Genomic DNA, 14,671 nt, shown 5'->3' on the forward strand with positions numbered 1-14,671 from the left:
TAACCCTGACCGAAATCCTTCTGTATTTGATGCAAGAATCTCAATGAATCCCAAGCAGGATAAACACAAAGGAAACACCATGAAGGTACATCACAATCAAATTGGTGATAATTGATAATAAGAGAAAGATCTTAGAATTATAAAGACTTATTATATAATGAAGAAAAAGTATGAATACTGATTTCTCATCTAAAACAGTGCAAGTACTAAAAGAAAAAAAGTCAACCTATGATTTTTATATCCAGCAAAAATATCCTTCAAGAATGAAAGCAAAAAAAAAAAAGAAAAACTTACAGTAAATGTGAGTAGATTATGGATTAAATTCACCAATCAAAAAATAGGGACTCTCACATACACAAACTTGTATATGAATGTTCATAGCAGCATTATCCAAAAAGTAGAAATGACCCAAATGTCTGTGAACAGATGAATGGATAAACAAAATGCGGTATAGCTATTCAGTGAAATGCTATTTTGTCATTAAAAAAGTTAAAATACTAGTACATGCTAACATGTGGATGAACTTAAAAATCGTTACTCTTAGTGAAAGAAGCCAGACACAAAAAGCCACATACTGTATGATTCCACATATGTTAAATGTACACAACAGACAAATCTCTATAGAGACAGAAGGCAGATTAGTGGTTGCCAGAGAATGGAGAAGAGGAGGGATTTAGAGTGCAGAGTGATTGCTTAAAAAGTATGGGCTTCCTTTTTGGGGTGATGAAAATGTCCTGGAGTTAGTGGTATCATTGCATAACATCGTGAATCTACTGAAAGGCCCTGGATTGTACACTTTAAAGTAGTTAAAATTGTGAATTTTATCTCAGTTTTTAAAAAACATAAGCCATTGTTGAGAAAAGTTAACAACCTAAAGAGAAATATATATCATTTTGTGTATTGGAAAAAGTATTTTTTGAAATTTATTTTTATTGAAGTATATAGAGTAGTTGGTTTACAATATTATATTTCAGGTATACAGATAGTGAGTGATTCAGTGTTTTTACAGATCATACTCTATTAAAAATTATTACAAGATTACATCTATAATTCCCTGTCCTATACAATATATCCTTGTTGCTTATCTATTTTATACATAGTATTTTGTATCTCTTAATCCCGTACCTCTAATTTGCCCTTCCCCTCCCACTCCCCATTGGTAACCACTAGTTTATATCCTGTATCTGTGAATCTGTTTCTGTGTCACATACACATTCATTTGTATTATTTTCTAGATTCCACATATAAGTGGTATCATACAGTATTTGTCTTTCTCTCTCTGATTTCACTAAGCATAATATTCTCTAGGTCCATCCATGTTGCTGCAAGTGGCAGAATTCCTTTGTTTTTTACAGCTAAATAATACTCCATTGCACATGCTTGTGTGTGTGTGTGTGTATCACATCTTCTTTATCCAGTCATCTGTTGATGGGCACTTCAGTTGCTTCCGTATCTCGGCTGTTGTAAATAGTGCTGCTTTGAACACTGGGGTACAGGGGTGTTAGTGTTTTCATTTTCTCTGGACATACAACCAGGAGTGGAATTGATGAATCATATGGTATATATACTTCTAGTTTTTTAAGGAACCTCCGCACTCCCCACGCTGCTTTCCATAGTGGCCGCACAAACTTACATTGCCACCAACAGTGTAGGAGTGTTCCTTTTTCTCCACATCCTCTCCAACATTTGTTGTTTGTAGTCATTTTGATGACAGCCATTCTGACAGGTGTAAGGTGATATCTCATTGTGGCTTTTATTTGAACTTCTCTAATCATAAGCAATACTGAGCATCTTTTTATGTGCCTGTTGGCCATCTTCTTTGTATATCTTCTTTGGAAAAATGTCCATTCATCACTTCTCAGCCTTTTGGCTAAGATCAAGTATAGTATCTGTTCTTATCAGTTTAATGTCTGTTACGTCCTCTGTCTGAGGACAATATATTGGATGGATTTTTGGAGCAGGGAGTTGGAGTGGGAGCTCGTTCCATCTACTCTACACATTGCCCTGGTATTGCGGTACCTCCAGGAATGGTGCATCAAAAAAAAAATGTCCATTCAGATCTTCTGCCCATTTTTTGATTGAGCTTTTTGGTTTTTTGATATTGAGTTATATAAGCTGTTTGTGTATTTTGGATATTAACCCCTTGTTGGTTGCATCATTTGCAAATATTTTCTTCCATTCCATTTGTTGTCTTTTCGTTTTATCAATGGTTTCCTCTGCTGTGCAAAAGCTTTTAAGCTTAATTAGACCCACTTGTTTATTTTTGCTTTTATTTCTTTTGCCTTGGAAGACAGGTCCCAAAAAATTGCTACAATGTGTACTAAAGAGTATTCTGCCTATGTTCTCTTCTAGGAGTTTTATGGTTATAGGTCTTTCATTTAAGGCCTTATCCGTTTTGAGTTTATGTTTGTGTATGGTGTGAGAAAATGTTCTAATCTCATCGTTTTACATGTAGCTGCCCAGTTTTCCCAGCACCACTTGTTGAAGAGACTGTCTCTTCCCCACTGTATATTCTTGCCTCCTGTCATAGAGTAATTGACTATCGGTGCATTAGTTTATTTCTGGGCTCTGTATTATGTTCCACTGATCTGTGTGTCTGTTTTTGTGCCAGTACCATGCTGTTTTGATTACTCTGAGTTTGTAGTATAGTCTGAAGTCTGGGAGAGTGATACCTCCAGTTTTGCTCCTTTTTCTCAAGACTGCTTTGGCAGCTTGGGGTCTTTTGTGGTTCCATGTGAATTTTAGGATTATTTGTTCTAGTTCTCTGAGAAACGTCATAGGCATTGTGATAGGGATAGCATTAAGTCTGTAGATTGCTTGGGGTAGTATGTCCGTTTTAGCAGTATGATGTCTTCCAATCCAAGAGCACGGGATATCTTTACATTTCTTTGTATCATCTTCAGTTTTCTTCATCATTGTTTTATCGTTTTCAGAGTATAGGTCTTTTGCCTCCTCGGTTAAGCTTATCCCTAGGTAGTTTATTCTTTTTGATGTGGTTTTTAAATAGGATTGCTTTTTTACATTCTCTTTCTGATAGTTTATTGCTGGTATATAGAAAAGCAACAGATTTCTATGTATTAATTTGTATCTTGCAACTTTGCTGAATTCATTCATTAGTCCTAATATTTTGGGGTGGAAATTTTAGGGTTCTCTATATAAAGCATCATGTCATCTGCAAATAGTGACAGTTTACTTTTCTTCCAATTTGGATGCCCTTTATTTCCTTTTCTTGTCAGATTGGTGTGGACTTCCATGCTATGTTAAATGAAAGTGCGAGAGTGAGCATCCTTGTCTTCTCCCTGGATGTAGAGGAGAAACTTTCAGTTTTTCACCACTGAGTGTATAGTATGAGTGGATTGTCGTAAATGGCCTTTATTATATTGAAATATGTTCCCTCTATACCCACTTTGATAAGAGTTTTTGTCATGTATGGGTGTTGTATTTTGTCACAATGCTTTTTCTGCATCTGTGGAGATGATCATATGATTTTTATCCTTCCTTTTGTTAATGAGTGTATCACGTTGATTGATTTGCCAATGTTGAACTATCCTTGTGTCCCTAGAATAAATCCAACTTGGTTACGTTGTATGATCCTTTTTATATATTGTTGGATTTGGTCTGCTAATATTTTGTTGAATATTATATTCATCAAAAATATTGGCCTGTAATTTTATTCTTTGTAGTATCTATGTCTGGTTTTGACATCAGGGTAATGGTGGCCTAATAGAGTGAATCTGGGAGTGTTCCACCCTCTTCAGTTTTTTTGGAATAGTTTGAGAAGGACAGGTACTAGTTCTTCTTTATGTGTTTGATGGAATTCCCCTGTGAAGGCTTTCAGTCATGGACTTTGCTGGGAGTTTTTTTATGACAAATTCAATTTTACTACTAGTGATCAGGCTGTTCAAATTATCTGTTTCTTCTTGATTCTGTCTTGGTAGGTTGTATCTTTCTAGAAATTTGTCCACTTAGAGGACTCAGTGTTGTTAATGTCAGTTATTTTCAGATTGATGTATGGCTTCAATGCAATTCCAATCCAAATTTCAGTAGAAAATTTCTCTTTTAGCAGAAATTGACTAGCTGACTATAAAGTTTATAAGGAAATACAAAAGACCTAGAGTAGCCAAAATTTTTTGAAAAAGAACAAAATTGGGGAACTTACACTACTTGATTTCAAGATTTTCTATAAAGTTACGATAATTAAGATCAGTGTGGCACTGACAGAAGGACAGACGTATAGATAAATGGAACAGGTGGAGTCCAGGATCAGAATCATGTGCATGTGGTCCATTGACGTTGGACAAACGACAAGGCAATTCAGTGGGGAAGGGCAGTCTTTTCAACGAATGGTGCCAGAACAACTGAATGGGAATATGGGGAAAATATGGAACTGATCTTTGTGTCACACCAGTCACAATAATTAATTCAGAATGGATCATGGGTGTTAACTTAAGAGCTAAAACTATAACACCTCCAGAAGAAACATAGGAGAGGAAATATTTGTGATTTTAAGGCAGAGATTTCCTACAATGATAAGAAGACATCATGAAAATAAATAATGAAAATTAAAATATAAGAAAAAACAGTGGATTGGACTTCACCTAATTTAAAAACTCCAGCTCTTTTGAGGGGAAGAAACTCTAAGAAAAAAATGGTGCACCACAAACCAGGAGAAAAATATAAATTTCTATAATAGCAACTCAAGAAGAAGACAAACAGCCTATTTTTTTTTAATGGACAAAATATTTAAACAGACATTTTGCAAAGGAAGCTATATAGACAGCAAAAAAAAAAAAAAGTACACAACAAGATGCCTAAATCAGTCTTGAAAGAAATGCAAATTAAAACCACAGAGAAAATACTACTAAACACCTATTAAAATGACCAAAAAAATTTTTTTAACCAAATACCAGGTACTGGCAAGTATACGGAGCAACTAGAACCGTCATACACTGGTGGTGGGGATGTCAGATGGTACCAGAGATTCGAGAGTCGATTTAGTGATTTCTTATAAGGATTTCTCATAAAGGCACACTTACTATATGACCAGAGGAATGAGCCAGGTCGAGGACCGTGCTGCAGACCCCAATCTGTGAGGAGTGGCTGGAGAGCCTGGGGCGGTTCAGCCTGAACCCAAAGCCTAAAGGAGGCTCACCCACTGTCCCCGTCTCTGCAGAGCTATCCCAGTGCCTGAGACCACAGAAGAGAAGTCAGACAGTTTCCAGCACCTTTCCACTGAAATAAGATGGGGCTTCTCAGGCTAAAGCCCAAAAACACACTCAGAAATCTCCCCCTTCATCCAAAGACCAGTGGGGCCAGAGATGGAGCCTGCAAGGTGTCTGCTCCACGAGGTATGAACATCCACCGAGAGCAATTCTGGTTTTTGCCAACATGGCAAACTGGCGTGGACTGCTGTCTCCGTCCCTGCCAACCAACCTGGGAGAACTGTGGAAGCAAGAGAAAAGCATGGGTTCCAAGAACTAAGTCCTTCGAGAAAACCCCAGAAGGCTAGACATGTCCTGAGGTGGCGTACGTGGGTGACTGGGTGGCGGCAGCCTGAGGACAGGGGGTGGAGGTGACAGTGGAGGATGGCATGGCATCCGCTCAGCTCTGTCCCACGTCTCTGCGGTGTAGCTCTGGGACAGCCCTCACCTGCCTCTTCGCTGCAGCCACAGCGGCAACGGGCCTGGCCGCTGGCACCGGTGTAGGGGTGGTATTGCGGGAGTGTAGAGGCCTCGTCCGTTAAGATGCTGATGAAAGCAGATGCTAACTGACCAGGGGCCAGATTCTGACTCACCAGGTGCCTTTGGCCACTCACACCTTCACCGGCTCCCTCTATAGAGGCTTTGGATCACAGGCAAAGGAGGCCCCCTTTAGATGGTGGGTGCTGCCTCCCCCGCCCCCCGAGGATTTTACAGTCGTACTTTATCCAAAGGATTTGCCTGGTGAGTGATGAAGAAGTTCCGTGGTGTAAACGGGACGTAAACGGGACCTGGCCTTTCATTCTTCCCCAAAACACGCCAACAGAGGAGCTGACATGATCAAGGAAATATGAGCTCAAAGGCTAAGATAACTAAACATCGGAGGAATCATTCACTGCAAAAGGAGGTGAGAAATTGGACAAGAAATGCCATTTGAAGAACTGTTGGTAAGACCAGAAGAAAAAAAAAAGCAGAGTCAACGTAGCTCAGTAGATAAGGAAATACATTAGCAATGTGAATCAAGTGAAAGAAATCGCAAAAAAGAACAAGTGGAAACTCTGAGTTTAAAAAGTATAATAGTTAAAGTAAAGAACATCACACCTGTAAGATGAAAGCTGGAGAACCAACTGGCAGGTTGGAAGATCAGACCGAGGACGTCCCAGGAAAGCGCCAGGAAGGGCTGACAGTATGTACGACAGAAGAGAAAAAACACCCGGAAGATGTGGAGGAAGGAAAGGGAAGTGCCCAAACCCCGATTATAAGAGAAAATAAAGGGCAGAAAATGAAAGTTGAGAAGAGGAGCCATTTGAAGAAATAATGAAGATTAATATATCATCTTTTAGGAAAATGAAAGACTTCAGAATGGAAGACATCAGAGTACCAAACAGAAGAGACGAGGAAATCCCCACACACAGCGTTATCAGAGTGGAATCTGAGCAAACGAAACAGAAAATTCTACAAGATACCAGGCAGAGAGGGAAGACCACAAAAAAAGAGACTGACATCAGGTTTTCCACAGCGACACGAGATGCAAGAAGAATGAAGTGATTTTTTTTAAGAATGAAACGGAAAGTGCCTTACAAGGGCGGGGGTGGAGGAACTAAGGCGACAGGCCTGTGAGGAAGCATTTGGCTTGTTAGGAGGCAGAGAGATACTGATAAGGCAGGAATTCGCAGGATACTCAGAGGAAGAGTCAGAGTAGGTGAACCTGTCTCTGCACCTGGACCATAACTGCCCTGGACCTGACAGCTTCCGTGGTGAATTCTACCACACGTTTAGAAGATCAGTTGTTCTCAAACTTTTCCTCTTTTATAGGGGCCCTAATCTCATGGGGCCTCCACCCTCATGACCCCATCTAAACCTGATCACCTCCCAAGGCCCCACCTCCAAATGCCACCCCACTGGGGGTTAGAGCTCCAATATGTGAGTTTAGGGGAGACACAAATGTTCACTCAGTCCATGGCAGAGATACAAGGGTGAGGAAGGAAATAATAAGACTGCCACTATTTGCAGGCGATTCAGTCATCTGCATGGAAAAACCAACCAAGAATCAAAAGACAAATGATCAGAACTAGAGTGTCTCCACCAAGGAGCTGGACACAGGAGCGGCACGTAAAGCCAGCTGGTCACAGTGAGCAGCGGGGGCAGGCTGCGCGCACAGCGACTCGGGCGTCAGAAGCACGCAGCACGGGTGGGTGAGAGCCAGCCCGAGACCCACAGCACGGTGGCGTCTGTGCCTGGAGTAAACCGAGGCAGGAGAAGGAGCAGGGTGCTCGCCCGAGAGAGGGTGGGGCCTCTCCGCTGAGAACCCAGGAGGTCCCTGGAAGGCGTGGAGTAAATCCAAGGCTCCCAGTTGCTGAGGCCCCTGACATCCTTCACCCAGAACCTGAAAGTATCTCCCTCTTTAGAAAACAAAACCTGCTTCTCCCTCGCTCCTCCCGTCCAAGCCTTTGGTCTCTGGGCCGCTAATTCCCCCTCTGTGAGGTGGCGATGATCCCAGCAGCACCCTTCCGGGGCCGTGAGTGGATTCAATGTAATAATAACGCAGAAGGAAAGACTCAGCTCACGCTCGGAAAATGTGGACGAGCAAGGCTGTTTATTAACGAGCAAGTGGCTGAAGAGCCCACAGCCCAGTGCCGACCTCTGCAGCAAGGCCCACCTGCTGGCTGCCTCCCAGGCTCCGGCTCCATCGAGGGTTAAGGGGCTCGGCCGCCTGCCGGGAGCAGGAATGAAGCATCGGTGCTCCCTATCTCGGAGCCATCTCTTCCACCCCCCAGCTCAGGCCCGCTAGGCTGGAGCTCACCGAGGGCTGCATCCTAATGACTTTCCCCGCCAGGGAGAGTGGGGTGGGCCCTGCGCTCTCGGCTCTCCCTCGCGTCCCCAGTTCTGGGGCTCCAGGGACCCAGGAGCTGCCCTGGAGCTGTCAGCTCGAGTGTGGAAGAGAAATTGGGTTGCTCCAGCTCCTGGCCCTGTGGGGTTGGAGGAAAGCGAAATGGGGTTGGGGTAGGGGAGCTGGGAGGGGGGCCTGGAGCTGCAGGATGCTGACGGGCTGGGGAGTAGCCAGTGGGCATGCCCCCAGCCCTCAGGGTCTCAGAGAACCAACACATCCTGCCGGGAGTCTAGTGAGTTGTGAAATCCATTCAGTGGGTTGTGATCCGCATTTTTAAAGAGAGAACCAGAATAGAAAATTGGGTGTACCGCAGATAAGAAAGCGACAAGCTTTATTTCAGTCACCTTGAGGGTAGCGGCCAAAAACACAGAGCTGGCGCCCACTCGCCCAGCCCTGTGACCCTAGACACATTACGCAGTTTTCTGGGCCTCAGTTTCCTTAGCCGTCCACGGAAAAGAGTAGTCTCTAATGCCTGCCTCTTCTTCCACCTGCAGACTCTACAGATGTGCCATTTTTGGGGGTGACTTTGCCCAGTCCTAAGTCCCTACCCCATGTTTCCTTTGGTCTCCAAATTAATTAACTCTGCCTTCAGACCCTGCACTGAGATCTGTCCTCACATGCCCTCACTGGGGCCCGACCTTAGTCCCAGGATGAAGGGTCTCTCCAGTTTTTAACAAATAGGCTTTTTTTTTTAGTGCAGTTTTAGGTTAACAGCAAAAGTGAGCAGAAAGTACAGAGAGTTCCCATATCCTCCCTGCCGCCACCCTGCACCCGCCACGCACGCGAGCACAGCCCTCCTCACCAGCGGCGCCCTCAGGGTGGTACGCTGCTGGCGGTGCACGCGCACTTACACGTCGTCATCACCCACAGCCAATAGTTTACGTTAGGATTCGCTCTCAGTGTTGTACATTCTGTGGGTCTGGACAAAGGTAGAATGATGTGTGGCCACCGTCATGGTATCAGAGTAGTTTCCCTGCCCTCAGAACCCTCTGAGCTCCACCTTCCCCCCAGCCCCAGCTGCTGTGGGTTTCCCGTTTCCAGAATGTCATGCAGTTGGAATCATAGTTTGTAACCTTTTCCAGTTGGCTTCTTTCACTTAAGAATGTTCATTTAAGGTTCCTCCCTGTCTTTTCACAGCTTGGTAGCTCATTCTTTTGCGCTGAATAATACTCCATTTTCTGGATGTGCCACAGTTTATCCTTCCACCTCCTGAAGGACATCTTAGTTGCTTCCATGTTTTGGCAGTTATTAATAAGGCTGCTACACATATCCATATGCAGGTTCTTGTTTATGCTTTGGAAACATATGTTTTCAACTCATTTGTGTAAATACCAAGGAATGTGGTTGCTAATTCATATGGTAAAAGTGTGTTTAGTTTTGTAAGAAACGACCGAACTGCTTAACGAAGTGGCTGCACCATCTTGCATTCCCACCAGCAACGATGAGGGTTCCTGTTGCTCTACATCCTCGCCAGCATTTGGTGTCGTCCGTGTCCTGGATTCTGGTGGTGTAAGCAGGCGTGCAGTGTGCTCTCATTGCTTTAATTTATACCTTCGCAATGCTGCATGATTTTGAGCGTCTTTTCCCGCGCTTACTTGCCGTTTATGCGTCTTCCTTGATGAGGCGTCTGTTCAGGCCTTTTGCCTATTTTTTAATCGGGTGGTTCGTCTCCTTGTCGAGTTTAAGAGCTCTTTGTGTATTGTGGGTAACAGTCTTTATCAGGTGTGCCTTTTGCAAGTGTTTTCCCCCAGCGTGGCTCGTCTTCTTGTTGTCTTGACATTGTCTTTTGCAGAGGAGGAGTTTTTAATTTTAATGAAGTCTAGCCCGTCAGTTACTTCTTTCACAGATAGCGCCTCTGGTGTCCTATCCAGAAGGGCATCACCCAAGGTCATCTCGATTTTACCCTGTTGCCGTCTAGGGGTTTTATGTTTGCAGTTTGCATTTAGGTCAGTGATCCATTTTGAGTTAATTCTTATGGAAGAGGGTAAGGTCTGTGTCTAGGGTTTTTTTGTTTTTGTTTTTGTTTTTTTGCATGTAGAGGTCCAGTTGTCCCAACCCCCATTTATTGAAAAGACTGTCTTTTCCCCACTGTGTTGCCTTTGCTCTTTGTCAAAGGTCAGTTGATTATATCTATTCCCAGGCTCTCTTTTCTGCTCCACGAATCCATGTGTTCTTCTACCAATACCACCCTGTCTTGATTACTGTAGCTTTAGAGAAAATCTTACAGTCAGGTGGCGTCAGTCCTCTGTTTTTCTGCTATCCCCATTTTTTAGAAGTGGGAATTGAGACACCAAGTTAGGTGACTTGCCCACATTTGGTTTGTGTTAGTGGGAGGTGCCTCTAGTCACCCAGGTGGAGAGCACTGACGCCACCTCCTCCAGGCCCCCGTGCGAGCGTCTCCCCTGCAGGTGGAAGAGGACCTCTCAGCTCAGGGAGGAGCTTTCGGGCACGCGGGACACTGGAGCTCTAAGCTATAAAGGAGATTCCGGAAAAGGTCACATGCCCTGAGACCTCGGTGTGGCCAGATCCTGGTTTCCCAGCCTGAAGTCCAGGACCCTTTCCCAAGCTGGTCTGGGGGTCATGCGGGGAGGGAGGTCAGGAGGGGGCTCCCTGAGGAGGGCTGGCATTCTCACCTCTCTAGAACCTTCAAGGACGCTCATCAGCTGTGTCATTGGCTGTAAGCAGTTCATTTTAGGTGGAAGCAGTCAGGGCCCATCCTCTCATTCTATCCAGGAGAGTCCCAGGCGGGGGCTGCCCCATCGTGGACACCCTTCTGACACTTGTTCATCTCCCTTCTTAGCCCAGGGGGAGCCGGTCTGAAGCTGAGCCTCTGCAGGCAGCAGGGTTTGGCTAGAATTTAACAGTGTTGGTCTATGTTCCACCCGCCCATTCTGCGGTGACCGTGGTCAGAAGGCGAATCATGACAGTGATCGAAGTTTCTTTCAGGTACATCCAAGTTGAAAGTGTGAATGGGTCTAGTAATAGATATTCAGTCAATAAATGTGGCAGACATCGCGGAGGTGCTGCGTAAATACTGGCGCCGGGGAGGCACCCTTCAGTAACGTGTGTGCAGGGCAGCTGTGAGTTTTGTCACTTTGTCTGGGGTGCTTCTGTGCCTGCTCCCGTCTGTGGTGTTCGCTCCCTTCTTCCTTCTTGTCCCCGGGCTGTTCCCTCTGAGAAGGAGGGACGGTGGGATCCAGCCTTTGCCTCTCCACCTCGCTGGCTCTGGAGGCTGGGGACCAGCTGAGGACATTGGGTCTGCGTCCTGTGGTCCCCAGTCCACGAGGGCGTCTCCACACAGCCAGACCTGCCCACACTTGCGCTGTCTGATGCTCTGACCCCACGCCTTGACCCCTGCTCCTGAGGGCTCGGGAGCAGCACCAAGTTTCCCCACCTGACGGCCAGGGTTCCCATGTCTTGGCCCCACTCTCTGGACACTGTCACCCGCTGCGTCCCAGCAGCCCCGGGACATGGGGACCAACACAGGGGGAACGGGGCTGGTGAGGTCCCCTGGCAGATGGGCACTGAGTCAGGGTGACAGGGCAGTAGTGGTGCCGTGCTGGGCCCCTCGGCCCATGAAAGATCCACGTGGGGCGGGAGCAGGAGTGAGGGGCCTCGGGACGGCATCTGTCCCCAGACTCGGCCTCAGCCATGGCCAGCGGCTGCCTGCCAGGCCTTGTCTGTTAGGGGCAAAACCAGGTCCCCCAGACGCTGGGGGTTTAATCTGACCCCCCAGAGAGGGCAGTGCTTCACACAAAGGGCTGCCCTTTCCAACCTGTGAAAAGCAAAAGCTCCGCTCAAAGTCCCTCGACATCAATCATCATCATCTTTTTTTATCACATTTACTTTGTATCGGGCATATTCTGAACACTTTACAGGTGTTAACTTGCTCACTTGTCCTAAATACTCTGTGATGAAGGTGCTTTGATTATTCCCATTTGGAAGATGCAGGCACTGAGGCACAGGGAGGCAAAAAGACTCGCACAAGGTCACGCGGCAGGTCGGCGGCAGGGCTGCAAGTCAGGGTCAGAGAGTTTGGCTCCCCTCTTGTCCAGAGCCACGGGCCAGGCCTGTAAGGCAGCAGGGCCGAGGCTGTGGTCTCCGTTCCCACTAGAACTTGCTGGCCTGGGTCGAGGCTGGAGCCACGGAAGGTGGGGAAGGCCCTCGGCCACCTGCTTCCCACCTGGGCCTGTCAGCCCCTGACAGCATCCCTGGTAGGCGGCGCGCCACCTTGGCTTGCCCACCCCCAGCGGTGGGAGGCTCACTCCTCCTGGGCGCCTCTTCCGCACCTTGTGAATCCAGCGCCTGGGGGTCTGGCACTGCCCTGGGGGCCCCCCGACCTGCCTGCTCCCCTGTTCTGGGACAGCGCCCTGGCCCTCTCTAACCTCTGCAGACCCAGGAGGCTCTCCTGAGCTCCAAGGCCTGTGACTGGGGCTCCAGAGGCTCTAAGGGTAGTCTGGGGAATTAAAATGAGGACAGGGCCGCGGCCACCTGGACATGTACGTATGTCAGGCTGGTGGCTGTGCTTTCACTCCGCCTCCCCCCTTTGCGCCCACAGCGAGGCCAGCCCGGTGCACCGTTTCCAGGGTCTGGCTCTTTTAAATTTAGCTGCAGGAAAAGGCAGTTTGTGCAGGCCTGGAACACGGGGACAATCAGCAACAGGAAAAAGTCATCCGAGGGGAGTTTTCAATGAATTATGGAGGCATTGTTCCTGTGCCCAAGGAGCTGGGGCTGCTGGTCCAGGCCTCGCTGACCCAGCCCAGGCCTCTGGGGCCAAACACTGCCTGGAGCTGCGTCAGGACAACACAATGTAAGCGTCTGAAGGCCAAAAAAAAAAAAAAAAAAAAAAAAGCAGAGGAAGAAAAATACTGGAAATTCCCTGTGTCCCAGCGATGGAAGAGCCTTTCTTGAAAATCAACACTAAGGGAAAGGTTACTGCCTGCCTAGGCAGGGGGCCTCAGGAACGGGAGGAAGTCGCAGGCGATATTTTGAGATATTTTCAGTCTGGGGTGATGCCGGTTGATTTTCCAAAACACGAGAGTCTCATGCTGGGGGGAGAGTTGAGATTGGACTGGGGTTGACCAGGGGTGGGGCCGGGCTCAGGATGGGCCAGGACAAGGACATAAACAGAAGCTGACCCAGTTGGAGCGCTCTGGTGTCCCGGCTGCCTGACGTGCAGGCCCCTCGCAGCCCTGGGAGGCCCGGGGGACGGGGGTCTCCTTTTGATCCAGAGGCCCTTCCAGATCTCATCTTGATGAGAGGATTGCAGATGAATGCTGGGAGCCCCTGCACAGAAAGCCTGCTAGATGGCTAGGCAGATTCTGCTTGCTCACCTCTCCTGATGGGGTGCTCACTACCTACTGGCAGCCTATCCCATCTCTGCACAGCTCAGGCTGGGAGGAACAATCACAGCACTTCTGAAGGGACCCAGTAGTGAACAAAACAGACAAAAATGTCTGTACTCAGAGCTGACCTTCTAGTGAGGAGACACGGACAAATTCACAAAATTAATGTTTACAGCACGTTAGAAATTGTAAGAACTCTGAGAAGAGAAAGCAGGGGAAGGAGCAGGAGGTGCTTGAGACACAATTCTAAAAACGGGGGTTCAGGAGAAATCCCCCCTTACTCTCAGCGGAAACTGAGCTCCCTGGGGTGTCCCACGGGCCCCACTCTGCCCCTGGGCCCAGAGCCCATGTGCTCCCACGTCCCGCAACAGCCCCGCTCTGTTCCAGGCTGAGCGGGGCCAGCTACTCACGGGAAGGGGCTCCAGCCCTTCTCCAGCAGCTCAGAATGAGCTGAAGGCCTTCCCCAGAAGCGGGCACCACGTTTTAAACCCTGTCTCTCTACGAGTGCACCTCTGTCCCAGTCTAGCTCTTTCAGAAGCTGCATCCCACCGTTGCCTCCGACAGAGCGCCCCACCTCCTCCTTCCAAGCTACTGCGGGTTTGTAGACCCAGGAACAAGGATTTGCGTTTATCCCTCTGCTTTCCTCTTTTTGGCTTAGAGGTGGCCACGTGTCAGATGCACAAAGAGCTAACAGTAACATACAAAGAGTGCCTGAAAATACGGAGCAAGAATAAAGACACACAGGCAAAGACTCTGATCAGGGCCCTCACCGCAGAGATGCGAACGGCCAGTCAGTGAGCGCAGAGCCGTCGGCTGCGCAGGGTGCCGTGGGAGCACAAACGGAAAGAGCGGTGAGGTGCCGCTTCTCTCCCCTCAGGTTGGAAAACAGCATTAACTATTGATGACCTCCAGTGCCAGCAAGGAGGGGACAGTCAAGCATGTTTTGACACTGCTGGTGGGAGTGTGGGCTCTCACAATCTTTTGGGACAATAATCCGCAGTTTCCATTAAAGTTTAAAATGTGTGTGCTCTTCGATCTGGCAAGTCCACTTCGGAGGATTCATCCTGTCAAACCATACGGACGCAGGAGGTGATACGTTCAAGGGTATTTGTTCAAGGAAAAGGAACATCCTAAGTGTCCCTCAACAGGGCGATGATTGAATCCTGGGACACTCATTCTATTAAATAATTCGCAGCTGTATGTGTGGACCTGGAACTGTGTTTGTGATATATATTCAT

At 47.1% G+C, this 14,671-nt stretch overlaps 1 non-coding gene across 1 annotated transcript; it reads left to right on the forward strand.

The window, feature by feature from the left end:
- Positions 1-1,850: 1,850 nt before the first annotated feature.
- Positions 1,851-2,041, forward strand: LOC116158378 (U2 spliceosomal RNA). Its single transcript, XR_004142687.1, has one exon. It is a non-coding gene; the product is annotated as a U2 spliceosomal RNA (small nuclear RNA).
- The last annotated feature ends 12,630 nt before the right edge of the window (positions 2,042-14,671 follow it).

This window comes from Camelus dromedarius, chromosome 17, assembly GCF_036321535.1.
Source record: "Camelus dromedarius isolate mCamDro1 chromosome 17, mCamDro1.pat, whole genome shotgun sequence".
Taxonomy (NCBI): domain Eukaryota; kingdom Metazoa; phylum Chordata; class Mammalia; order Artiodactyla; family Camelidae; genus Camelus; species Camelus dromedarius.